Genomic DNA, 26,461 nt, shown 5'->3' on the forward strand with positions numbered 1-26,461 from the left:
TTTTTACCCTTGGAGGTCATATTTTATTGAATAAATACGCTCTAGCCTACAAAGAAAATGTATGTAAAGGCACCATCATTTGTAAATGATAACGATAACAGCTCCATAGAGAGGGAGGGAGGAAAATCAAAAACTCTCTTATAACCTTTATTTATTGATTTATCTATGTGAATTTATCGATCGCTCTTGTGAGAATTTTAACCAATAAAGGAAAAAGTGCCTCTAAAATAAGTTTTAAAGTTTTACAATTAAGAATTTGAAAGTGAAATTAGCATTTGACCTTTCATTTCATTTCTCTCAGTTAAACTAACAAGTTGTGATAAAACAGAGGCAGGAAAGTTCTTCACAAAACACTAAGTGACCTTCAGGGGGAATCTTTTCTCTCAGCGCCGTAAGCAACAATAACAGTTTAGTTTCTCCTTTCACTAACCAAAGCAGGGATGCTTATGACTGAATGTGGCCATGATTAGGCATCAGATACAATTAATTTAAATTACAAGATCATTCCAAACATGGACAAACTATTCTGTCCAAAATGCTAATAAAGCTTAAGGAAAAGTTGAGGTGAATGAAGATATTAATTCCAACCAGTGAGAAACAAGAATGCATGTTTGAATGGGACTACAACCTGTAAATCTAACATTTATGGCAGGAAAAGTTGTTGTTGGCAGGAATTTGATTTTGATTTGTGAAAAAGAACATTGCTCTTCTAACATGAAATCCTCAGACACACTCATGGAAGCACCTGTTAGTGAAGCATGTGAGAAACACGAGTTTCCGAGGAGTCCCTGAATGCGGCGGGAGCGTCAATCATCCGCCCGTCCCTCCCTCCCTCCCTCCCTCCTTCCCTCCCTCCCTCCCGCTCCCTGGAGGAAGCCGAGCTGCATCCGTCAGGCTAGCTGGACTCTCGGAGGGCTCAGCCCGCAGCCTCAGCCCGACACTCCGCCGAGCCCACACACCGAGCTCCGGCCGCGCTCGGTGCTCTCTGCGCGGCTTCCCCTCTCCGCCGGACTGCGGGAGACATGCGACGACCCGGAGGAGGAGGAGGAGACCAACTGGCCAGGCAGCAGCAGCAGCAGCAGCAGCAGCAGCAGACACCTGCGGGGAGGATCTGAGTTTGTTTCTATAACGTCAAAGAAAGGTGAGTGGCAAAGGGAACATCCCTCCGGCTCGGCTCGTGCCTGATGCACACGGTTGTTTGCTTGTTGTTCATTGGTGCGTTTCGGTGTGTTAGTTGTCTTTCCCAGCATCAGTAGCAGGCAGGCAGGCGGTATGAGTCATAGCCCGGCGCAGGGCTGCTGGAGGATCTGCTGAGGAGCAAAGTGTCTGCAGCCTCCAAACCCACAGCCACACATCAGCCGCCGCACCTTTCTGCTGTTTAGCAACATGACGGGGACGTGATCAGTCGTTCGTTTTACTCTCTAGACTTTCAGTGTGTTTGTACCCCGAGACTTGCGTGGGTGTGCGTGCACGTGTGTTATGTGTGACATAATACTCCACCTGGTCGGAGTGTGTGAGGCCAGAAGGGTGGGTAAGGAATGAGATGTTACATGCTCTTGTCTCTGCAATTAAAGCAATATGTTAATGCTGCTGTATGCAGCGATATAGTGAGCTCACAACTTTGTGTGTCATCAGTTTGTGCTTGACCCTTTCCTGTTTCTGCAAGACAGCTCCCCCATGCATGAAACCAGGGCCATAAGGAAATGGTTGTCCCAGTTTGCAATGGAAGAAGTTATCTGGATCTGGGTTATCTAGTAACGGTGATCCGGAGCAGATCAGTGTTGGATATATGTTGTGTATGCACATGTGAGTGTGTGTGTGTGTGTGAACATTTATAGTAGCAGTATACCAGTAATGAGCTGAAAAACAACAAGTCAGAGCTGCGTGTTTTTTTTCCCCCCTAGAAATGAAAGGTTGAGTACGTAATGGGAGGAGGCCCAGGTGAAAATAAAAGGAGAGTTTTCATGCAACATTACAAAGAAATCTGTTTGTAATGTCTAAAGATGAGAAAGATACTGACAAAAGTCTGAAAAGCTCCCTGTTGAGATGATCTCTAACCTCAGCTCCTCAGTTTTCCACTGTCAGGCTGCAATATCTGACCAGGAGGTAAAAAATAACACCTGTGGAGCTTCAGCCAAGCTGTAGTCTGTAGCATGAAAGGTACAGTACGCCACATTATGTGATGTACAGTGAATCTTTTTCATGTATACCACGACTTGTCTGCAGCGCTGCGTGTCCTAAGTTCACTGTGAGCTGTCAGTTTCCCTGAATGAGAGATAATATTTCAGATTGGCGCTCACACTGTGACAGCAGTGAGGATGCCTCTCTGTCCCATCGGCATTTGTTGTCTCATAAATCAGTTTGTAAACAAAGACGTGAGGAGCAGCGGTAATTAGTGGAAGCAGCCTTTATTGGTTTGATAATGCACTCGCCGTCCCCTGAGCTGCTGGCAGCTTTATTGTTTCACCTCTCCATTATCAATCCAAGTTGAGTCCTCGCTGATGGATTCGTAATGGAAATTACAGCTTCCATTTGGCTTGAGGGGTTGTTATCGCTGCTGGTGTTATTATACACTGAAGGCCTTGGCCTCCTCAAAATCGCTATTCATTTGTTAAAATTTCATAAGAAGACGAATTAATCAACAAAACAAACGGATAGCAGAACAGCGGTGGCTGCTGCACAAGTGGTTTTCTGTTTTGTACTAATCTGATGTCCATGTCACCCTAGAGTGACTCTACCTCATATAATAATTTGCCTAATAATAATAATAATAATAATGAGGCTGTAAATCCAGATCTTTGCATCAAAGATGTCCAACTGTGATTTTAAGAGGTCAGCTGGTGACCTGTGGAGCCTCAAAACCTAAAAAAAGCCAGACTCGGTTAATAATGTGACAGCCTGATGGTGCATGATGGTGTGTGAACGGTCCTTTTGACTACTTTGGTGACATTTTGCTTCACACATGTTTTAAGTGCTGCTGTTTGTTGAGAGGTTGAGTGTTTTATATCTACGTATATGTGAATCCCATTCAGACCTTCCTGCAGAAGAGCCACGCTGACGCTCTCTCTCAGATATTATTATAGGACTCTATTGAAAGTCATGCTTTCTTAACTCAGAGCTGTTTAGGTGTAAAACATGACACACAAGGCTAAAGTGTGCATTGTAAGTTGCGTGTAGAATGAAAATGAATATTGGATCCTAAAAGCTTAGTTTTGAAAACAGAATTCAGGATAACCAGATTTGTGTTGCCACCTCTCCCTCCTTCCTGCTTCCTCCTCTTCCTCCAGAGGGCCTCTGAGTGACATCATCTGGAGTTACAGTAAACTATTTACACACGTTCAGGCCTGTAGACCTCTCGTGCCATCGCCATTTAGTTTTCCTGAGGCGTAGCAGCAGTTTCCATGGTGATGTTTGAACATCCAGTCGTACTTTTGAGTTTCATCCAGAGAGAACTGCAGCCCGTGAGAATACAGGTTAGGTGTTATGCTGTGATGATTCTCTGTGACCTTTTAACTCTGGGACGGCCCTCCCTAACCGGCGTGCCCTTTTCTCCTCGCTCTCTGTCGTTCTGTCTCTGTCACCGCCTCCTCTCCTCCTCCTGCTCCCACCTGCAGTGTATTGACCAGAGCCAGCAGGATTCAGCCTTCCTGAGATGATTAATGCATAGATAAGATTTCCACTCGATAGCGAGGACCTGACTCCAAGTTAAGCGTGGAGCTTATGCGTTCATGACTGGCTGTCAGCAGAATTAAGTTTTAGCGATAGAAACGTTTCTTGGCAGCAATAAAGCAGTTGTTTTACCGCTCAATAGCAGATTGGAGGCAAAGAACCCTTGTTTTTTTTTAAGTTTCTGAGTCTACTACAAACACCTTCATTGGCTGTGTTGCCTTGGCTGTCACTTGCTTTTATAACCCGTACTATAAAGCCCCCAAGATCTCAAAAGATAGTTTAATCTTGCGCACACAGAATATTATGTTAGATGCGTGAATTATTGTCTGTCAAGGCCACATATAGCATACATCACATGGTCAGGGAGGATGCATAAGTATAGGTGGCTGTTCGCAAAATGCTAAGGATGACAAGAAGAAAGAGGCATATTAGCTGAGCTGGATCCTCAGCACGTCACACACAGTCTGTGACTGGAGACGGTGCTTCTCAAAAGCACCACGTTCAATCCAGACCTTCAACTGGTACTAAAGAGGCAATGATCTATGTTTTCATAGCCATTTAATAATGGATCTCATGTGAAAGGGATAGGGTTGGGTCAGTGCCATATTATATATATATATATATATATATATAGAGAGAGAGAGAGAGTCGTACCTGCAGCTTGTCCAAGTCCAACACAGTCAGGGGAAAGCGGTCACAAGTGTGGTTACACTTTTCAAAACCTGGCACAGACATCGGCCGCTGCAATATTTGTAATGTGAAATGCAAAGCTGGCCAGGGTCACACATCTAACCCGAGGAAAATAAAGTTCTATCTAAAAACTGGGGAGTGTACGTGTTTGATAGCGTGAAAGCAGCCACAGCTAGCACGCCTGCAGCCATATCACATGTGAGACACACGTGGCAGCGTCCTCACGCTACGGTGACAGTGTGCTGTGACACTGTGGAGGTTGAAAGGACAGATTTGGGAGGGGGGTCTAAATAAATATTCTAAACAAATAATGAAGTTGAAATTGAGAAGTTTGCACTCTTTTTTTTTTTTTTACAAGTGAAGTAACATTTTTGTTATCGCAGAGAGAATGAAGTACCAAAAAGAGTTTGGGTACCAGAACCAGTTCAATGTGTAAGGCACCCAACCGTACAAAGGGGTCGCTCGTAGTGATGAACCCATGAAGGCTCCTGCACAGCTGCAGCTATGAGCGGCGTCTTTCAGCTCTCTGGTTTGGTTTTCTGCCAGCGATATTTCTGTTTTGGTTTGCTGGTCTCATCAGCATTGTTTCCACCAACAGTTTGGCAAAAACTTTATGTTTACAGCTTGTGTGTTCAAACAAGCACTTGATACAGGTATTAACAATGAGCTGAAATGATTAGACAAATAACTGGTTAGTTGATTTTGATAATTGATTAACTGTTTCAGTAACTTGATGGAAAAATACCAAAGTTTGCTGGCTCAGGCTTCTCAAATTTTGTCTGAAATGTTGTCAGTTTTGACACTGTGGGGTTGTCATGATACATCAGGGCAGGAATTATACCATGGACAAACAGCCGGCCAGTGCTGTGGATGCCCCCCCGGCCCTGTCATGACCCTGTGTTGAACTGCCCTTAAAGGAAAGTTGCACCTTTCCCCATTTAAAACTACATACAGTGCAGCAAATCCTTATGCCTCCATCATCACGCTGAACATCAACAGTGGCAGTTTTCTCTCACTCCCGCAAATACATATGTCACATTAACATTAACATAGATATTCAAAGCTAACCCGCTAGCTAACAACATCGAGCGTCATGTGATAAGCACAAGCAGCTAAACACTGTACAGTGTATGTCTTGGCGATCCATGTGGCAGTGCCAGGCTTCTGATTCACTGACACTGGGCTCATAATAAACTACATTTGGTAAGCTAGTATTATTAACGGAGCATCACCATGCAAGACTCTTATAGTTATATGCATTGTAGCATTGATCTCTTCCTGACTGAGTCTGTAATGATAAAGCAATAAGAACTACCTAAAGTGGCAGAAACCCTCTTTAGAAAAAGTGTATGTGTGTACTACCGAGGCCTGCTAACATGGAGGGGTGCATGACCAGTGTGGCAGCCGGCCACCAGGGGGCGTCCATACGTCTTGGTTTCACTGTCATGTTTCCATCTTTGTGAGCAGTCGGGGGTCAATGATTGTACGTGTTAACACGCCAATAACTGACAGTCTGGCATGTATTTATTTTTTTTTCATTTATTTTTACTTCACTTCACATTGTGCAATACGTTGTAATATCCCCCACTTGTGTACTATATTGTTTCTATTTTTTTTTTATACTTCCGCTACTGTAGCCGTACGTATTTTTTAATATCTCCTCGTGTCTGCTGTGTCATTGTAAAGGAATTAAAGGAATATCTTATCTTAGAACAATACACTTCACAATTCACATTTCTTTTTAAATCCCACAGGAAAATTATATTTATAAATTCCCCATAATGCTGCCAGTTGTAAGGTGTTGGCAGTTGAGAACAATGTGATGCTAACCCTTGCAAAACATCTTATAGTGCAGACTTTCACTGTATACGTTACTCCTGTCTGACATCGGTCTAAGAACACTGTCATGGTACTGTGTTTTAAACATGGTAAATTTAGAAATGTTAAACTCTGGCAACATACCTGTTTCTTTTAAGTTCCAAATACACACTGAAAGAGAACCTCCCGCGCAAATGTACCATTGCAACAATCAAAATACTTGAATTACAAAAGCGCTAGTAATTCATAACCCCCCACCTTCATTATTGGCAGAATATTCACTTGAGTTGATACCAATTCAGTCAAAGTGCAGGGGCTTAAAGTAGCTGGAATACCGAAGCACACCATTATCGTTGTCTTTTGGTGTGAGGATGGAGATGCTGTGACACATTCAGGTTAATGATTTGATCTGCAGTGTTTCGCTTAGTTCAGCCAGTCAGTCCACATAACCTACAGCTGGATAAACATGAGAGGGAGTGAGGAAGAGAGAGGATTTAAAAGACTTAGAATGACAAAGACTGACAAGCATACAGAGACGGAATAACAGACTCATAAAGTTACACTCGCTGTATTCAGTCGTTGTGCAAATTTCCCAATGCTGCAAGAGATCCAAAGGAAATGCATATAAATGTGGTGCGCTCACACAAATAACTTATTGACTTGAACCTATTCTGTGTTTACGCAGTCAATGATGTGATTAGACGTTAATCTACCCAGAGTAGCTTGAATTAATGCAAAGAGCCCATGTCTGATTGATGGTTGATGCTGACATGTACAACACATTTTATTTGACTTACTCTGGTGTAAAAGCAGTGGAATGAAGATACTGTTTCTAGATTAGTTTAAGTAAACTTCCATTACTTACATTACGATTGACCGACATATCTGATGATGGGGACATATTGACTAGAAGCTGAATTAGTTAATGTCAGCCCGACCATTGTATCAGCTCTAGTATGCATTTCAGACGTTGACCAATAGTGGAATTTTAAAGGCTGGTATGATGACAGTAGTATGGAGCAGAAAAAAGCTGATAGCCAATCTTGACCTTGATATCACACCCTGCGCCTCTCAAGTCCAAACCAACACTGGGGGGCACCCTACCTCAACCACACCCTGCCACATGTAGACTGTCTGAAAAAAAAGAAAGTATGTATAAATAAATATATTGTACCTTTAGTTTGAGACTTGACCAATGAAAACAAAACCAAGTGACGCCTCCTGGAACTAAATACGCTAAGTAAAGCTCCGGGAACACTGGTGTTACATCCATAATTCAGCCAGTGTGCTGCAGCTGGCTTCCAGGGACGGATGGCCTGGGAGCTGGGCGGTTTTCTGAAAGATTTACAAAGTGGAGAATGAAATTGTTTGTAACAAACAGATACAAACTGATTTTCTGACCCATTGCCAGGGGTTGGCAAGCTAACAGCTATTACTGGACGCTCTTCCTCTCTTCATGTAAAACAGTAATGTACGTCCCCACGTGACACAGCCAGCAGCCCCTGTCCGAGCCAAGATTCGCTGATAGCAATGGTTTGTAATACGTCCTATCGGCGCTTATTAATTGATAACTGCACTACAGTGAGAAATGGACAGAATGAGAGAATGAGTGAGAACAAAAGTCTGGGTGGGACTATAGAATCAATAATCCTCTGGATAATAAATCAGCTCGGCAGTACATTCTCTCCACTCAGCTGCCACTTTTATCCTCACTCATAAATACCAGGATTACTACTTCTCATAATGGTGAACTCCTTGATGTGTAGTGCTGTTTTAATGACTGATTTATGTACAGCAGAGGCACTGTTGATATCTCTGAGATATCTGTAAGATACATGGATGCTGTTTCTCCATCTCCAAATATCAAACCAGACAGCAGGACACACAATAAGAACAAATTTAGGTTTCATTTATTAAAAATGAATAATTAACACTTTCCCCCATATTTTTCATGCATGAGAAAATTCAGAAATGTTTGAACATTTACTTCTCGAATGCTATTTAATCTTAATTTTTCCAGTTCCATGGAAGCCAGACATTACAGAACTGGAACCTGCTGCATAAAGTTAGTTTAAGATAAGTCTTGGTCTTAAATTGTTAGGTTAGTCTTACCTAATTTAGTTTGTCTGTTGCATAAACATTAAGAAAGTTAGCTGGCTAAACCTAGCTCAGCCAGTTATTAGTCTGTTTAGTATCTTACTAATGATGGCATTAGTGTTGTTTTATGTATTTTATTAACTGACACAGAGTAATGAGTGATATAAAATGTGTTTGTCTTCTGCCGCTGAGTGTCATTGTTGCGTCCACCATTTTTTTTTCATACTTCACCCACAATGCATTGCGTGATCTAATTACAGTCATTACACTCATTCTTGTCTTCGCTCTCTGGTGGACACAATAAGGCAGCACTGTTTCCAGATGACGTCTAACCCATCTTTGGCATTTTTGTACAGCAACAGACCCTCCATGTGATCTAGTTGGGCCAGAAGATGCCACATAACCTCAGTAACTGTAAATCAGGATGGATTTGACGTTGCTGCTTTAAGGCTGTGTTGCTTGGACTTACAGATGTTACAGAGTTAAGGAAAATGCACCCTGGGGTTTCCCTAAACGTACCTTTATGCCCCCCAATGTCTCTCTGTTCTTGATGATATGGCTGATCAAACAAGCAAAGTTACTTACAGAACAGAAATTTCTGAACAGAGAGCGAGGAAAACCACACACACACACACACACACACACACAAGCAGACAGACAGAGACACAGAGAGAGGTGAGGGTGTACCTTACATTATAATTTCATGTGGTGATTGATAAAGATCGGCCCTATGTGTGATTAGAAAGGAGCAGGTGAGCAGAATCGCTTGTTTACTGGTGTGGAGAAATGAACTTCTGCTGCTCACCAAGAGTTAACATGTTCTGGCACTTCCCCCTCTTGTGTGTCCCCGTAGTAAGACTGAAACACAAGCTGTACTCCACAGAGTAGAAATAACAGGATTTTTCATTGCTGGTGGTTGTTTCTCAGCCATTGTGTTTGTAAAGCTCCTCCTGTGGCGGCTCCTGAGGATATTGAGCTAGACTGAGTGACAGCGTTGTGCCAGGGAGGGGGGAGCTGTGCAGCCTGTGCACGAGCAGTGAGTGACACTGCGTTAGGGACTGCTGGTCGTTTTCATTCAGGCGCCGTGGATTCTTGCAAATGACAATAAGAGCACTAGGAGGAGCCACAGGAAGCTGATTTTTTCATAGATTACCTGCCTCATGTACTACTGTCCGGATGCAGCAACAGTTTCAGTTAATATGACAAAAAGGTATTTTTATAAATTACCAACTGCTGCTTTAATGGAAATCACATGAGCTTTGGGAGTGATGATGTTGGCAAGCATGTGAAGCTTGACTGTATTTTCTTGTATGTTGTGGTAGTCGGTGGTAAGGATGGCTAGGCCACAGGACAATAAAATAAAATAAAATAAAAAATGACATTTCCCGTCCTTACCAAAGCTGTTTTCTCATGTAAACTCCAGACGATTCCTGGAGAATCAGGTCCAGACATCCAGAGTCACCCTTTCACACATGTAGCACACACCACACAGTCTATGCACACAACAGGAGACTGTCCATGTCAGACTGTTATCACCTACTGAAATACTCTGTTTGGTTTGCACGGGGGCAGCAGGAGGCAGGACATGATGCTAAAGTACTCTGCAGTATTTTTAAGCGCTAACCAGAAACAGGAAACACTACTATAGTCCAACAATGGGTCCAAACAAAACTAGACAGACACACTAAGAAACTACATTACTGCGCCACAAATATCTGTGTGGTTGGTTAATCACTGAGCACGAAGATGTTTGAGGGCTTTCTGGTAGACAGACCTCAGGAAATCAGGTGACGTAGTTTAAACTCTAACAAAGTCATTCATTGAGATGAGGTCCTGATGGGTGAATGGGACAAAAGCACAATTTTTACCCAGAAGGCCAGGGTTTGAGTGTTGGGCGATGTAAAGAGGCAATGTTGATATTTTATTTTTACGCACAGACACTGTGTTTATGAGGGGTAAGGATTCGGTGAGTATTCGTTAGGGTTACTTTTCTAGGGTTTAGGGTTACTTTCCAAGTTTATTGTGGATTAAAAACTGAAATGCACATGATGAAACATATGTCCAGATAAAAAAAAATATGTCCAGATAACTTAAGTAATTTTGCAATTTGTCTTGGCAAACAATGAAATATATGCATTACACTGTGAAACAACATTTAATCGGTTGCTAGCGACTGAAACTAGTACAGAACACAATATGTAAACTAAGCTTTATACTGAAAGAGCAGCTTTATTGGTCATTATTGAATTACCCCGCCCCTTGCCCAATGTCAGCTGGGATTGGCTCCAGCCCCCCTACAGCCCTTAAGGATAAGCGGTATAGACAATGGATGGATGGATGGATGGATGATATAAGGTACAGATCCAGTGATCAGTCACACAAAACAAGACATTTGATGATAACAGATTCCACTTGTGAGTCTGATGTTTAATAGACCATATCATTATCTGAGAAATCGAATCAGCAGATTAATTGATTGTTGCAACCCTAATAAAAAGACAAGGTTTAAGCACAATGTCTTGATGTGAATGATGACCAATCACACTGGAATGGTCCTTGGAGCAGTAATTGTTGCTGATGTTGATTAATAATCCTTGTAACAAAGAACGTTATTAAATTCTTGATGGAGAAGATGGAAGTATCTGATCAACCAAGGAATGGGAGAGCCAAGATCATTTTTAGATAACCTGACCCTGAATTAATAAACTGAAAAGTAATGAGATCTATATGTCACTGCCAAGAATGCAACATGGGAATAAACACAGTCTGTACTTGTTTATCTCTTTCATTCACTCTCTCTTTGCTTCTCTCTGTCTTTCATGTGGTTGGTTTCTTTTATTTCCCCACTTTTTTCTCTCCTCTGTCTTCATTTCTACCCGTACATCTCCATATTTCACAAGAGGACTTTTTCCTTGCGTCTGCAAGATGAAAATGATTCGGCCTCTCTTCTTTCTTTCTGTAGCCTTTTTTTTTTTTTTTGACTGAAAGTGATTTTCAAAAACACTTTTGCATCAAGCGGGCTTTGATACAGAGATGTGGGTACCTGGGGGCAGAACCTCGGTACATCATCACATTTTTAATGTCTTTTGGTTTGGGGGAAACCTTGACATTTTCATTTTTTCTGCACAATATATCTTTTTTATATTTTCTCACTGCTCTCTCACTTTGACAGGCGGGAGTCAGGTGAGGGCAGAGTGAGGAGCCGCACTGTGGCAGGAAAAATTGTTTGTGTTGTGTTTGTGCAGGACTGTGTTCATCTTTTTTTTTCTACAGAGCCTAATGAGCCTGAACAAAATAGGCATGTACATGTAAAATGTCACTTTTTTTAGGAACTGACTTAGTTCCCTAACAAGCCTGAGCTGCCACCAGCGCTAGAAAGGTTAGTTGACTAATAAACTGGTGGAAAATAAATCAGCACCATTTAAAGTGAAGAATTGCCTTTTTGTCTGTATTTCTTTAGGTTTTGAAGCAGCTGGTCAGGAAAAGAAAGCAGTTTTAGATCATCACTTTGTGCTTCAGGGACTTATAAATTCTCTGTTAGATCAGTGTGTTGACCAACATTATGTGACTGAGCACATTTCATTAATATTAGAATGTTTTTAGGAAGTGTTTATTAGTCTGGTAATCAGACTGTGTCTGTGCTGTAAAAGGAAGAAGCAGATTAGAAACTAATTGCAGCTTATTAATAATGGATGTAACCAGCAGCTGTGGATGTACTGTATTCACAGAAATGCCACACTGGGGAGTGCACTGTGTTTGTGTGTGTGTGTGTGTGTGTGTGTGTGTGTGTGTTTATGTAATCCTGGGTGTGTATATGAAACTCTTCTCTTTCTGCCTCTTTTTTGTGTAGATCAAAACTTATCAAGATAGCGATAGGCTAAAAAATCTTACTGATAATGAAATATTGACTAATTGCTTTTGAACATATTTAAAAGAGGAGTTCATTGTTTTGAATGGCTGTTACAAATGTCACTTTGCATATATCTACTATTTCGTCGTGCCATATTTCTCTATTAATATGGCGATAATCATTTTAACCATGCTGTCTAGCCCTCTTGACAAATCTGACGGTGGTGCGAATAAAAACAGTTGGTTTTGATCAGTGAACTTCACTAGAAATCTTCGACAAAAGCACAACACAAATTAAGAATGTATTAGAATTGAATTCAGAAAAATGAAGATCAAACATACTCAATGCAGTCTCTGAAGAATGTCTTGGTGCATTTTATTGCAGTGTTAATTTTTTTGTCACTAATTTCATGAAGCATTCCTGTCGTCAAACACCATGCAGCATGCAGTGGTCCTGTCTGACTCTCTGCTTGTGCTTAAAATGAGGACACTTAAAGTACATCTGTCAGTTATTCTTTAAGTCACAAAGTAAACAATTTGTCTATTTAATATTCTGCAGTTTTTCCATGTGTATGGTTTCATAGTTGGTTGTTAGTGATGTGTGTTTGGATGTCCTTCTTTATGAGCATCGCTTGCTTCTTTATTTCTCATTTTCATTGATTTCCATTTGGCCAAGGAGGACTCTTAGAGGACTCTTTCTACATTTCTATGCACTCAAACAAATTATTGCATCTCGTGTGATCTAGTTTGACCAGGGCTGCAGCTACCGTTGACACTGAGGTCTACTGGGAGTTTACACTCTACAAATGAAACATTGATTAATCTTTTAGGCAAATGCCTGAATTTTTATATACAATTTCTCCAACAGAATTTATGTTCTGACTGCATGGACTAGGCTTCATGTTGAAAGATAAAATGTTATTTTACTGGTCCTTAAAGGTTTGCTGCTAATTATAAGGAAAATAAAGACACAGTTGTGGGGTTACTTTAATTCATGACCTCAGTCAGTACTTCTAAAATCCTGAATGCAGCACTTTACAGTGAAATAAAGTGCAGCCGAGACCGTCATAATAGATTAAAAATCACCAAAGAACTTGCCATAAAACAAATCACAAATGAGATATTAATTGACTATTATTTCTAAGTAAAAGTCAGGCTGAAAAGAAAAAGTTGGGTCGTTCAGTCGCTCTAACAGCCTCGGAGCTATTAGTACTTACGTGCGTGGGTGCCTTGTTATAGTTAATAGTGGTGGTGCATGATCAGTGATGAGGAAGGGGAGGTATAGCGGAAGAATTTTCATTTAATTAGCACCTGAAAGTCCCATTTCCTACAGTATAGAGCCCCAATCATAACCAGTAAAGTTGCTCTTTCAGTTTACACTGCGTCAAAAAGTATTTATTTTATTTTTGTTGACATAATGTACAGTGGTGTGAAAAAGTATTTGCCCCCTTGCAGATTTCTTCTGTTTTTGCTTTATTGTCACACTTACATGTTTCAGATCATCAAACCAATTTTAATATCAGACATAGATGACCTGAGTAAACACAAAAAGCAGTTTTTAAATGATGATTTCATTTATTAAGGGAAAAAAGCTATCCAAACCAACCTGGCCCTATGTGAAAAACTAATTGCTCCCTAAACCTAATAACTGGTTGTGCCACCCTTGGCGGCAACAACTGCAACCAAGCGTTTGCAATAACTGGCGAGGAGTCATTCACATCGCTGTGGGGGAATTTTGGCCCACTCTTCTTTGCAGAATTGTCTTAATTCAGCCACATTGGAGGGTTTTCGAGCATGAATGGCCTGTTTAAGGTCATGCCACAGCATCTCAATCGGATTTAAGTCCAGACTTGGACTGGGTCCCTCCAAAACCTTCACTTTATTTTTTTTGAGCTATTCAGAGGTGGACTTGCTGGTATGTTTCGGATCATTGTCCTGCTGCATTGTCCTGGATCATTGTGTGTAAAAGTGTAAACAGTGTGTGTGTGTGTGTAAAAATAAACTATGAGCATCACATTTTTATATCTATACGGGGCATGAACCCCAGTCTCATGGATAAAAGTTCTATGTTTGACCCAATCACAAACCACGTGATCATTTTGATCCAAAGTAGCTCAAATGTTTAAAATAGTTTGCTCCCCCAAGTCTAATAGTAGGGGGTCAGCTGCTCCACCTGCTCCATTGCTCAGGCACTTTGTTTATGTGTCTCATGCTTTCAATAAATGTCACTTGTGTTCGCTTGTGAATCTCATTGGAAAAAAAAAAAATCCGTTTGAAATCAACCATATCTGACTTCTTTTCCTTTTTAAAGTTCTAAGGACTGTGAGGTTCTTATATCACTACTTCGTGTTGATCCCACATCTTGCTGTGAGGAGTTTGCTTGATGTACGTCTGAAGTCTCTGCACGGCTCATTGTTGGGATGGCTTCAAGGGAAAACTGTGCTAGTTTGGATATGAGCGAACCCAAAGACAGCTGAATGAGAGAGGGGTAGAAAGAGAAGAGAAGCAGCAGGGGAAAAGAGGGAGGGAAGAGAAGAGAAGAGAGCAGGGATGAATGAGATTCAAAGAGTAAGAGTGAAGAAAAATGCGAATGGGGGCACAGAAAGTGAGATAGATGAGGTGAAAGACGGAATGAGAGTAACAAGTTTTTTGAGATTAAAACACATTTCAAAGCAAAATTTAAACAGCCTGAAAGAACAAACAACAAACGATCGCTAACGCTTTAGACACCCAGTCACATCCACACAGATCCTCCATCCTAGTAACTCACAATATGGAGAAAATCTTCTGTCATGATATCAATCAATCAATCTTTATTTATGTAGCACCAGTTCATAACAGTGTTATCTCAAGACGCTTTCCATAAAGAGCAGGTCTAGACCGAACTCTTTAATTAAGAGAGAGACCCAACGATTCATGAATTCAAAATGAAGGATTCAAGAATCCCCACATGAGCAGCATCAGATATTATATTAGGCAGTATAGTAGTACGATCTTTTCTCTTAGTTCTCATCAGTAAATGAACAGCAGCGTTCTGGACCAGCTGGAGAGTCTTTAAGGACTTATTGGGGCAGCCTGATAGTAAGGAGTTGCAATAGTCCAAATGTGTGGACAAATTTGTTGAGATTTGTTTTATGTGGGAGTTAAAGGACAATATGTAATATGTAAAGGACGATATGTGTAATTTTTTGTCAACATTTTGATACAGTACAGTTTCTGCAGATTCTGTTAACAAACTAATGTGTTTTTGGCTAATCTGGTGAAGAATCTATGTACTTCATTACACTGAGGTCAAAAATCCTAATGAAATGTAGCCATGAAGCAGATGTGCACATTGATCGACAGCACAGACCTTTTTCACAGCAGACACAGCACAGTTGTTACTAATAACATTTACAATGGCTTTCTGTTCAGGTGTCCCAGTAAGTCATGACAGTGTCACAGTGAGCCTTACATCAATACATTAACATTTATTATATTCTTTGAGCATCACATCACCCCTTAAATGACTTGAGTGCCTCACGTTTAAATCATTTTATCCCCATCCAAGTTAGCAGAGGGCTAAACCGATGGTTGGCTTGGTTAACTCTGCGGGGCCCACAGTGAATGTGCCGTAAATTTCATCCGGATAATTTCTTTACAGCGAGAACTGGCTTCATGAGCCTCTGAGCAGTTGTCATGTCAGGAATAAAAGGAGCCCTGCCGCCAATGCTGTATCCAGTTCTCGTTATACATCCATGCTCACAGCGGGAAAGGGGAAGAATAGAGACTTGTTCTTAAGTTGCCTCCTCTCTGGCAGGTACTGGAGCATCAGTGCTACACTTTAGGCGAGAGCTCCACCCATTACTGTGAGCTGGGACAGAATTAGAGGAATGTTGGCGCTGGCGGTTGGCTTGGTGGGTGCACTGTGAGGGAGGGTTTACCCTGGTGTTGTAGCAGGGTGAACATCCTAATCACGATGTTATGATGGTATAGGCTCCTTAGTCAATGACTGTCGATGACTGTTGGCTATTGTGTTCCAACCTTTGTCTCCCCCTGGCATGTAGCCAGGTAGATACAGTTATGAGGCTAGCGTCGAGAGACAAATCAATGGTGCAGTTGAGTTAATGAGTGGACTTCAGTCTGTACTGAAGCTAATTATTAAAGATGATGTGGTGGATATGTTAATTGCCTTGATTATACTATTATATATATTATTATAATACTTTGACACCAGATAACAGGGTGCACGTCCTGCTTGTGATTGGGTGAATACTATCCAACACTATGGAAGACGTCAACACGTCCTGCATAATAATACAACTGAATACTGCAGATGGAAGGGTGTCATCAGTGGGCCATGGACTCACTCACCAATGTTTTTAACTCTTCTGGCAATAGATAGCGAGTTAACAGACACATATTAACTAAAAATCTTTGAGATTATAAACTGAAATCACATCTTTCCCAACCTTATCTAAGTGCCCTGAGTTGAAGGGTTTCTTGCTGCATACGGTGGCTGATGCATGCCGCTTCCCCTGAAAAACAAATCTTTGCTATCATTACAAAAAGTTATTACATTTGTACAAAAAAGTTTTTTTTTGTAGGAAAACAAGTGAAATAAGATGGTAGTATACAATGAGTGTTACATAGTCAGTATTTTCCTTATTTACCTATACATTATATGTTTACTATAGTTCACTTGTCATACTGAATTTAGGTTACAGCACCTTTACTGCAAAATGTATTTGGTAATGTAAATTAGTTATTTAATTAATAAATGTAATTAATTAGCCCTTTAACAGATATATGAAGCCAGGGATGTTGCATACAGCTAGGGAAGGAGGGAGGTGTAATGCATGAGAAAAGGGGGAGAGACAAATATGAGAGAGGATGAGAAAAAGAAGCAGAGAGAGGGAGGAAAGGCTAGTTGCCTGGTGACAGAGGCAGGAGAGAAGGGAGAGAGAAGGAGGATGATGAGGAGGAGGAAGAGAGTTGTTTTCCAAGTGCAAAGAGTTACTGGTCACGATGCTACGTCTGCCGGATTGGAGATGATTGATTTGAAGTGAGCTGAAAAACAGAAATGAAACAATGAAAAAGGCCTATTCAGAGCTTTTAAAGTGATATGCTTAAAACAATGATATTATGGGCTCCTAGAGCTTTTATTTAGAGAAACACCCTCCTATAAAAACTCTATACTTTTCAAAGAGAGTATCGTTCTCCTTTCTCACAAACAAATAAAACAAAAAAAAACACATCTCTGGCGGAGCATAACGCTTGCAGAGAGCATATTAACCAGACAGCTGCCAAGAGTTCTGTTTTGCCCACTCGCAGAATTGATGTTGATTACAGCTCAGTAAATTTGTCAGTGACAGTTGTCACTACAGTATCGCTGGTGAAATCAGCAGTCATTGAGGAAAAGGTTCACCTCCTACAGCCTGATAAGACACTGTTAATTATGATAGTCGGTGGCTCTCAACCTGTGGGTCAGGGCCTCTACAAGCAGCCATGAGAGAAATGAGAATGGTCACAAGGTGATCAACAGGTTAAAAAGTAGAATTGTTTTATGAATTTGCTTTGCTTGTGGAATTCAGGATAGTTTTACCTCTGTAGACCTGCAAAAGGATTTCCAATAAAATAATCGAAGAAAGTAAAACACATGCAACAGGTGATGAGGGGCCGCAGGTAGCAGCCGCTTAAACTGAAGTAGTCATGAGGAAAAATGTTGGGATCCACTGATGTAAGTTAGAGATTTACCCTCAGATTTACAGGCAGTATCCTAAGAGATGCAGTCAGACTCATTTTCCTCTTCTTCTGAACGGTTTGGAGGCGGAACTCACTATTTATGGCTTAAGCTGTTTAGAGCCGAATCCACTGGGAGTCACTGCAGGTTCCAGCCATACATCCACACTGTAGTTGCTATTTATTCATTCTCGAGAGCATGGAAGGATAATATTTTAATGAAATGAAATGGTTAAATGAATGAAAAAGCATTTGGTTTGCTTGTACATGTGCAGTACAGTATTCAGATATTCCAAAAATATTTTTATGTCTAACAAATATCTGTTTTCACTTCTTGAAAATGAAGAGAAATCTTACAGCATTTGGTTCCTTTATCTGCTGCAGTAAACTTCAGACTCTAGTAGTAGTACAGTACTATGAGCTCTTTAAGATGTGATGGAGCCTGACCATTAAGAGCCTTGTAGGTGAGGAGAAGGATTTTAAACTATTCTGGATCTTACTGGAAGCCAGTGAAGAGAAGCCAGTACAGGAGAAATATGATCTCTTCTTGTCTTTCCCAGCCTTTCCTCTCCCCTCTCATCTTCCTCCCTGTCCTCCTCCTCCTTACTGTGCGTTCAGGCAAAATTAGAGAGTGTGAGATAATATTTTTTTTCCCAAGGTTTTTTTCTATGACATTGAAAGGAGATCACTGGCTGGAATCGAAGTGGGAGTTGGACCGATGGACCATTTGCGCTGATTCACCCCAAACCACCAATGTACCGACTGTACAGTAGCTGTTAGCTGAACAACAGCTCCCACATCTATCTCTTCTTTTATCCTGTCCATTTTTCTCTGTTCCCTGTTTTCCTCCTCATCCTTGTTCTTTTTATTCATCACCTCTTCCTCACACCCATCTAGCCCCCCACGTGACATCTTCTAGTCTTTGCTCTCCTCTTCCTTTAACTCCACCTCCTCTTTTTCCCCTCCTCTGCTGTGTTGGTTCCTCCTCCTCCTCCTCCTCCTCCTCATTTGGGGACTCGTGACTCTTCCGCTGATCTGCAGCTGATGTGACTTTATTAGAAGCCAGACAGAGGCGTCTCTTCCTCTCTCACACACATAGATATCATCAGCAGGGAGTGTGTGAAATATGTGAAACTATACAATCCTCTGGTAAATAACTACAGCACACACACACACACACACACACACACACACACACACACACACACAAAGCAAATGCAGCACATGATGTAAGACGACACACAGTACTCAAGCAGCAGAATGACACTGCCCCCCCTACACACACACACACACACACACATATATATAGAGGCAGTCTGCTGGAGGCTGGAGACTCATACATTTTTAAACTACAGTGTTGTCACCAGCATGTTCTTCCTCTCCCCAGCCTCTGCTTCTTCTCCTTCTTTACCTTCCTCCTCTTCCGTCTGTATTCCTTTCCTAAGTAAAAGGTCGCATGCTGTCTTCTGGACTGGTGAATCGATGCTAATGAATGAGGGACGCCGCCCCTCCAAGAAAAACAAGAGCATCGATCATTTGTGAAAATGCCTAGAAATGTGTTTATGTTCACCTCACACGGACTTCTGGTGGCCGTGGAAATGATTCCTGTCGAGCAAAAGCAGCAAAAGAGGGAATGGCATGAAAATATTATATAGCCTCAGAGCTCGTGGGGGGAGGAGGTTGGCTTGGTTTGACCGAGCATCAAACTTTGTCTCGGGAGACCGTTTTTTATTTCCCCTTTCCTACTGACGCTCAGTGTTGGTTTTACCATTGCCAAAGTCATTTCCTGACCTGAATATAGTGGTTGAACCTAACTAAACCTTAGAGGGATAGTTAGGTTCAACCACTATATTCCACTCAGAGCTGGGTGATAAATCAGTTTTATTATTCAAATTGAATTTATCGTGCAGAATGCTGTTTAAAAATGAAAGTTGGCTGTCACTTTAAGTTTTATTTGAAGAAACTTTTATTTATTACCATATGGAATTCCCACCAATTCTCTGAGCTCCAGTATTAATAGCAATGCGAGAATTACTCCCAAGAGTTCTCTTCACACACAACTGCATATCGACATGGCAGCGTGCCATAGTGAGGCGTTTGCTTCTCCTTCTCCTTCTCCTCTCCCCACTGTCGGCTGTAAAGTTTACCTGTAGTATGTGACAACTACAACTAATTTAGTCATTTAAGACTAATTTAAAAGCGGAAAATGCTGCCATTTCTGCTGAGTTGCTGACATCACCGCGTCCTGTGAAGAGCGTGACATTATGACATGATGATAATCAGCAGTCAAACCACAATGGTCTCCATTGTGCTGGCAGGAAACAACAATGTGAGCGCTTGCTGAGTCACATTATGTCACGGTGTGTCTAAACAACTAATACCTGTTCGCCTCAGTCTGTGAGCAGCTGTTTTTGTTCACACTCGACAGACCCAGTCAGAGGTGATGTAACCAAGCTTTTGTAACATAAACATGAGCTTCTGTGCTTCTTCTTTTTCTTCTTTGTAATTTACACTACATTTTGCCTCTGAGAAAAACCTCACAAGTGTCCCATCTTGTCCAAATCAAAGCTCTTATAACTTTCTAAATGTTTTTTGACAGCTGTGGTGTGTTTTTCTGGGCGCTGATCTCAGACCATCTGGGGGCAGAGGTCAGGGTGTTTGTGCTTGTGCAGAGTGTGCGCCAATTTCTTTTTTTGGATGGTCCCTGATGTTCTGCTTGGAACATATTTCACCTAACTTTCTTTGAATTTTACAACAATGCACGGCGTGAGTCTGCGCCGAAAGAGAGCTGCAGGGCACATGAACTGACTGAACGTTTATACAAGAGGACATTAACCAGCCTGGCCCACTCCCTCGGTCTCTTTACATCCACACACAGGCAACAGCAAGGGTAGGGAGTGTGGGGGGGGGGTCCAGATTCAGAGGCACCAAAATAGCTTTCAGTCATCTCATGAATATCTCAAAACACCTTTGTCTCCAGCAGACTAGATTAACCTTAACCTTAAGGGGAGTTTTTGGGAGCTGGGATTTGAACTGGTGACCTTTTCTGCTTACTAGCTGTCTACTTCTCTGTTTTCGGAGAAAGACTGAGCTGAGTGTCTGTACTTGGGTAAACAGCTTTAAGTAGGAGAGGACATTCCTGCAGTGTTTTTAACAGGGCTGTAATAGAAACCGTATGACTGGCCGGTTGTTTCCCACCTTCAGCGGAGCTAAGACCTTAGCGGTGGTGCTGCTGATGAGTTAAGTTGAATCGAGAAGAAATCCCTAAATTTTGACAGTTCATTTAGATTTTTAAATGAAGTGTGCTTCCCCACTCCTCCCACTCCCAAGAAAGACCAGCGGCATTGCATGAATCACAGTTCAAAAGCAGCTGTTTATTAAAACTTCAGAGATAACCAAATAACAAGTTTTTAGTCTAAGCGAAGAGGTAATGGATGTTCCATTTTTACACTGTACCATTTACAACAAAACAGCAGAGTTACTAATCTTATTCTGCACAAGCTTTCGACTGCTGATCAGTTCACTTTATCCCACTTACAGAACTCCAATAACACACAGATCTAGATGCTGGCCTTTTGTCCGACGTGGTAGTGGTGAGGGAGAGCAGGGCGTCTGCCGTCTGCGATCTAAAAGCCCTGAGGCTTGGTCCAATGATGACCACCTGCTTCTCATCTCCTTTGAAAAAACACACCTGCATGCACGATCCATGCATGCACACACACACACACACACTCACACACACCTATACACACACACACATGAAACACTCCAAGCGGAGGAGAGATAAATCTGTCAAAATAAAAAGCTGGCTTTAATGCTGTGCTTGATGGGTGAAAACAAGCCTATTTTAGAAACTCTAAAATCTCCTTTTATACTTTGCTGTCCTACTTCCTGTGCAGATGACCGGACTCAAGTTTACTGTGTAGGTGTAAATTTCATTTTAATGACATGCTGATGTTGCATTCAGGATAAGTGGAAATTAGCTCCAGGTTCCAGAGCCATAATGTCTGCTGACATTTTTTAAGAGAGTGAAAAAACTTTTTTGATTTTAGTTGCCTAGCAACGATGTTCTTAGTCTTATGGTGTCCATCTAGATAAAACGATTGAACCACACAACATACTGTTGAGTAAGCTTATGCTGTAGGGCTGGTGTTTTAATTACATATGTTATTACAAATGTCAAAGTGACATGATCCATGGTGTTTATATTGATGTTCTTTCTTGGTCAAAATTGTAATTACTAAAAAAGAAGTTCATGTTTTGTTAATTTTTCTGTTGTGATAGTGTCTTTACATGGTGGTGGCCCAAGAGGGGTACATGTTTTGCTCTCTCCTGGCGATGTTGGCACAAGTAATCTCAACAAAATGCTCCAAATGAAATAACGTGCTATTCAGAACAACACATAAAAGCCTTTTCTGACCTGACGCCCTCATCCGCAGGGCAATATCATTAAATATCATTAGATATTAGAATTGCTACTCGGTTAAGGTTAGGGGACATTCATTGTCATGGTTACATGGTTAAGCATGAGGTTATGGAACAATCATGGTCATACTTTTAAAAACACAGTGTTGACTGTCACTCTGCGTTATCGTCATCTGACTTCCCACCCAGAGGCATGACGCCGCTCCCGCAGATATGTTCAAAATCGTTTTTTATCCTCCTCTGACAAATTGCTGCAGTGCCATTACACTTGATCTTTCCTTTAAACAGAAATGAACAAAAATTTGTTTCTGAAAGAACCCTGACATTCCAGTTTCACTTTGGCTCTGTATGAATGTGAGAAATATTTGTATTTTGCTGCACATCTTACAGAAAACTGAGGTAAATTCTAACAGTTAAATAAAGACCAGAGAAAATGTCTACTGCAGGCTTTAGTACTTCACGTTGGACACCAGGGATTTGTGTCTGTCCTGTGCAGACGGTCAGACAGAAGCATGACACCATTCCCATTCTGTTGTCATCAGTAATAGCAGCAGTTACTGCTGTTTGACCAGTGGACCTTGTTAGACTGATGCTAGCTGTATATGTGTCTTTGTTGTGAGCATTATTCACATGTCAGTAATGCATCTGTGTTCCTTACCCCTGAGACGAGGGCTGAACAATAAATCAGAGTATTATAGAAATTGCACAGTGGCCAAGTCCAGTTTCCAAACTTCAGGAGCTGCAATTTCTTGAAATGTAAAATGTATCACAATATATTATTGTAAATGAAGCGTTGTGATGCTGCGTAGATGCCTCGGCCCACACATCATACTCTCTAGATGGTAAGGGAAAATGCCTGGTTTTGAAAATTAAATGTAAAAATGACCATTCCCACTAAAATTGTGACTCATATTGCAATCACAATGTACGTCAAAATATCAGATTTTTTTCGCATAACCTTCAGTATATACCTCCAGTATATTAATGCAATTCATTTTTAGGCTCTCTCAGAGCATGGGTATACTTAATGTCAAAGTCTTGGTTTGAACTCCATTGCTCTTTTCACATTATCCAATAAGGGTTGAGGGATTATAAATGTTTCTAAGTGTCCCTGTTGCTGTCAGGGACAGAGTTTAGTGTCGCTGTTGCTGATTTGGTGGAAGGAAACACGCCACATGCATGTGTAATGCCTTTATAAGGACTCAAGCACAGAAAAAAAACATAATATATTCCAACTTAAACTGTAAGTTGTTGTGCCGTCTCAGTAAACTCATTGTTTGGTCCAGTGGCTTTTCATGTCTCTGCCTGCCCTCAGTACATTCTCCTATTTAACAAATCATGTGGAACAGCATGAAAGGCTGAACTATCCATGACATGGAGTCATGTCACTGTCCTCGATGGCCCCAACATTATTATTATTGTTATATTATTATTTTCACAATTGAATGTGTAGATTTTTCAACACAAGTCCACTTACAAAATTCCATACAAGTCAGGGATTGCAGCCTGTGCCTCTGTTGTGTTACATACTTTAAGATGGAGGATGATTCAAGATTAAGTATTAATGCTATAGTAAGGCTTATATTTCTGAATATGTTCAGTGAAATGTGGTGGTTGTTATACCATAACAACTAAACAAATGGATGGCCCCCCAATAAGCTGAAAGTTTCAAAAAACACCTAATACAATGAGTGGACCTTCTACTGACAATGTTTGACCAAAGTGATGTTTCCACGGTCAAGAGTTAACTTCTGAGCTCCATCTCTAAATTGTTGTCTTGATCAGTTTGATAATCCTTTGGCCATTCTAATAATGGCGCAAAATGCCAAACACAAGTTCTCTGAGCCAAATGTGACAGCTTCCAAAGTCTTGTTTTGTTTGAACAACAGTCCAAAAATGCAGCCTGTTCATTGAGTATCTCTCCAGGTTGTTTTTGGACAGAGCAAGAAAATGATGACCCACCTGACTCTGAATTCCAGTTTTTATACAGTTGTAGAAGAATTAGGGCTCCTCTGTGAAAGATAAACATCTGTTTATTCCGATTGCAGTGAAGCTACCTGACATCAAAATATAATGTTTTTGGCCTCAGGCGTTTTGTAGCATGTCTTCAATAAGCTGATCTCTAGTGGGATGGAGCCCCAGACTGGTTTCCCGATGGGGACAATAAAGTATATAAGCAGTGGTCTGTGGTGCCCTGCCAGCCAAAACACTAAATTCAGAGTCAGCAAGCTTAATTATCACCAATTTCTTTTCTGCATTTTAATATTAGTCAAAATGACGTTATACAATATGAAATAAAGCACAAACATTTATTTTATATTTCCTAATAGGCAATATTCCAGCTATGCAATACATACTAATTCAAAACTAGCTTCCTCCCAATCTTGCCGCCATCTAATACAAATCAATGGTTGTAAAAAAGTGTGCAGAAGACAGTGTCCTGGAACCTGAAATAAGACGACAGGATTTGCTCGGTAGCCATTCAAGAGCTCACACAAGTGAGGCTGTATTTATCAATTAATCAATAACTGTAATTTGAGAGACACTCAGCCACTCTTTTTTAAAATTTTTTTTACATCAGGCCAAATATTTGTGTTTAACTCCAACTTTATTCAACCACATCTATCCGTAGTATGGTAGCTTCGTAGGATACGCACTAGATACACTATCAACAATATCAGCCAGCTCCAACGGTCCAGTCCATCAGATGGAGAAAATGCAAATCTCAAAAAGGCGTGGTCAATAGCACGATGGCATGTTAGTCTAAACTTGTCGTGTCTCTCTCTCTCACAGAGGCAGTAGCCTTTAGTTATTAAGCAGAACCAAGATGACAACCAAGTCAAGACAATGTTTAATTATCTTTATGAGGTAAGCAGCACTGGACAGTATAAAGGCCTTTAGATAAAGTAAATATATATGAGCAGTGCAAACATGGATGAAAAATGAAAAATGTTCCTGACCCAGATCAAACCTGGTGTCATCTTACAGAAAAGAAAAGAGAGAAATGAATGAGCTCTGGTTTAACAGAATATCATCCCTGCTGTCAGTGTTTCTTTGCAGAGCCTGTGATAGATCTTGTTTTGTCATGGTAACTGTCGTTGTTGTGGTTAGGTGGCCTTTAACGTCACCCAAAGGTCACCGCCATGAGCTGCATGATACTTCACCGCCTGGACCAACACAGTCTCCAAACCAGCTGAGAGGTTGGAGAGAAATGGCTGAAAAAGGCTTAAGTAAGGAAAGAAGGTCTCTTGCAGTCATACACGTTTACAGTTTGTATTACAACATCCAAAGAGTTTTTCTGTTAGTAGTATTGTAGTGTAGGATAGCAGAGATTGATAGATGGTATGATTTTAAATGCTGCACTACTGTAAGATTAACACACTCCATCTGCTGCTTATGAACCGTCAAGAGAGCCATCTCCAATAAGTAAGGGTCATTTTAGTGATAATTCAAACTGGCGATGTTGCAGCCATGTGACGTGTTTCATTAAAGAGCCCCCCCCCCCCTTTAAGTTTAATGATGTACAATACGAAGAACAGAAATTCCATGGCCGAGTAACTGGTCCAGTTAAAGAAGCTTGGAGAGCTATTGTGACTAATTAGCACTAAGCATGTCCTGCCTAGAGAGTTAACAGTTAGCTTTCCAGCTACATTAGTTCACCGTCTGTCCCTGCCAGCAGTCTCTATGTCACCAAGCTTCTATAACCACATCTTTCATGAAGACTTACAGATGAATTTTGCTTTGCCGTTCTCTTGTGTGACCAGGACATATTGGACCATGAAATCACACAAACTGTACAAGGAATGAGTTTCCTGTCAGATGTCTTGGTTTGTCTGTAATAGCTCAGTGTGAACCCAAAAGTGGACCAGAGCTAAAAGGTAACATTTTTGTCTTTGATCCAAACCAGAGCAACCAACCTACAGATGTAAACGTAGCCATTTATTTCCAATTTTAATTGAAAAGTAGTAAGTTTAAATTGAACTGAAGTGCCTTATTGTGTGGAGGAAGAACGAGTGAGAAGCAGAGTGTGTATCCTTGTATCCATCTTTGCTGGTGTCTCCTTGTTTTATCGTCACTTTGGATGATTGACGTTTCTAATGGAACTGTGATGGCTGCTGGCCAAACGAAGACACTCTGCTGCTGCGGTATGGCTCAGAAACCAATAAAACAGATCGTGGCTGAGCAGAACTGA

At 41.1% G+C, this 26,461-nt stretch overlaps 1 protein-coding gene across 1 annotated transcript in view; it reads left to right on the plus strand.

Moving 5' to 3' along the window:
- Positions 1–940: 940 nt before the first annotated feature.
- Positions 941–26,461, plus strand: part of LOC139218883 (ras-related protein Rab-27B-like) — a 50,834-nt gene continuing 25,313 nt past the window's right edge. Inside the window, exon 1 of the mRNA XM_070850614.1 lies at positions 941–1,141. The gene's annotated coding sequence lies outside the window, so the exon portion shown is untranslated. The remainder of the gene's footprint in view (positions 1,142–26,461) is intronic.

The sequence above is a fragment of the Pempheris klunzingeri genome, chromosome 19 (assembly GCF_042242105.1).
Source record: "Pempheris klunzingeri isolate RE-2024b chromosome 19, fPemKlu1.hap1, whole genome shotgun sequence".
Taxonomy (NCBI): Eukaryota; Metazoa; Chordata; class Actinopteri; order Acropomatiformes; family Pempheridae; genus Pempheris; species Pempheris klunzingeri.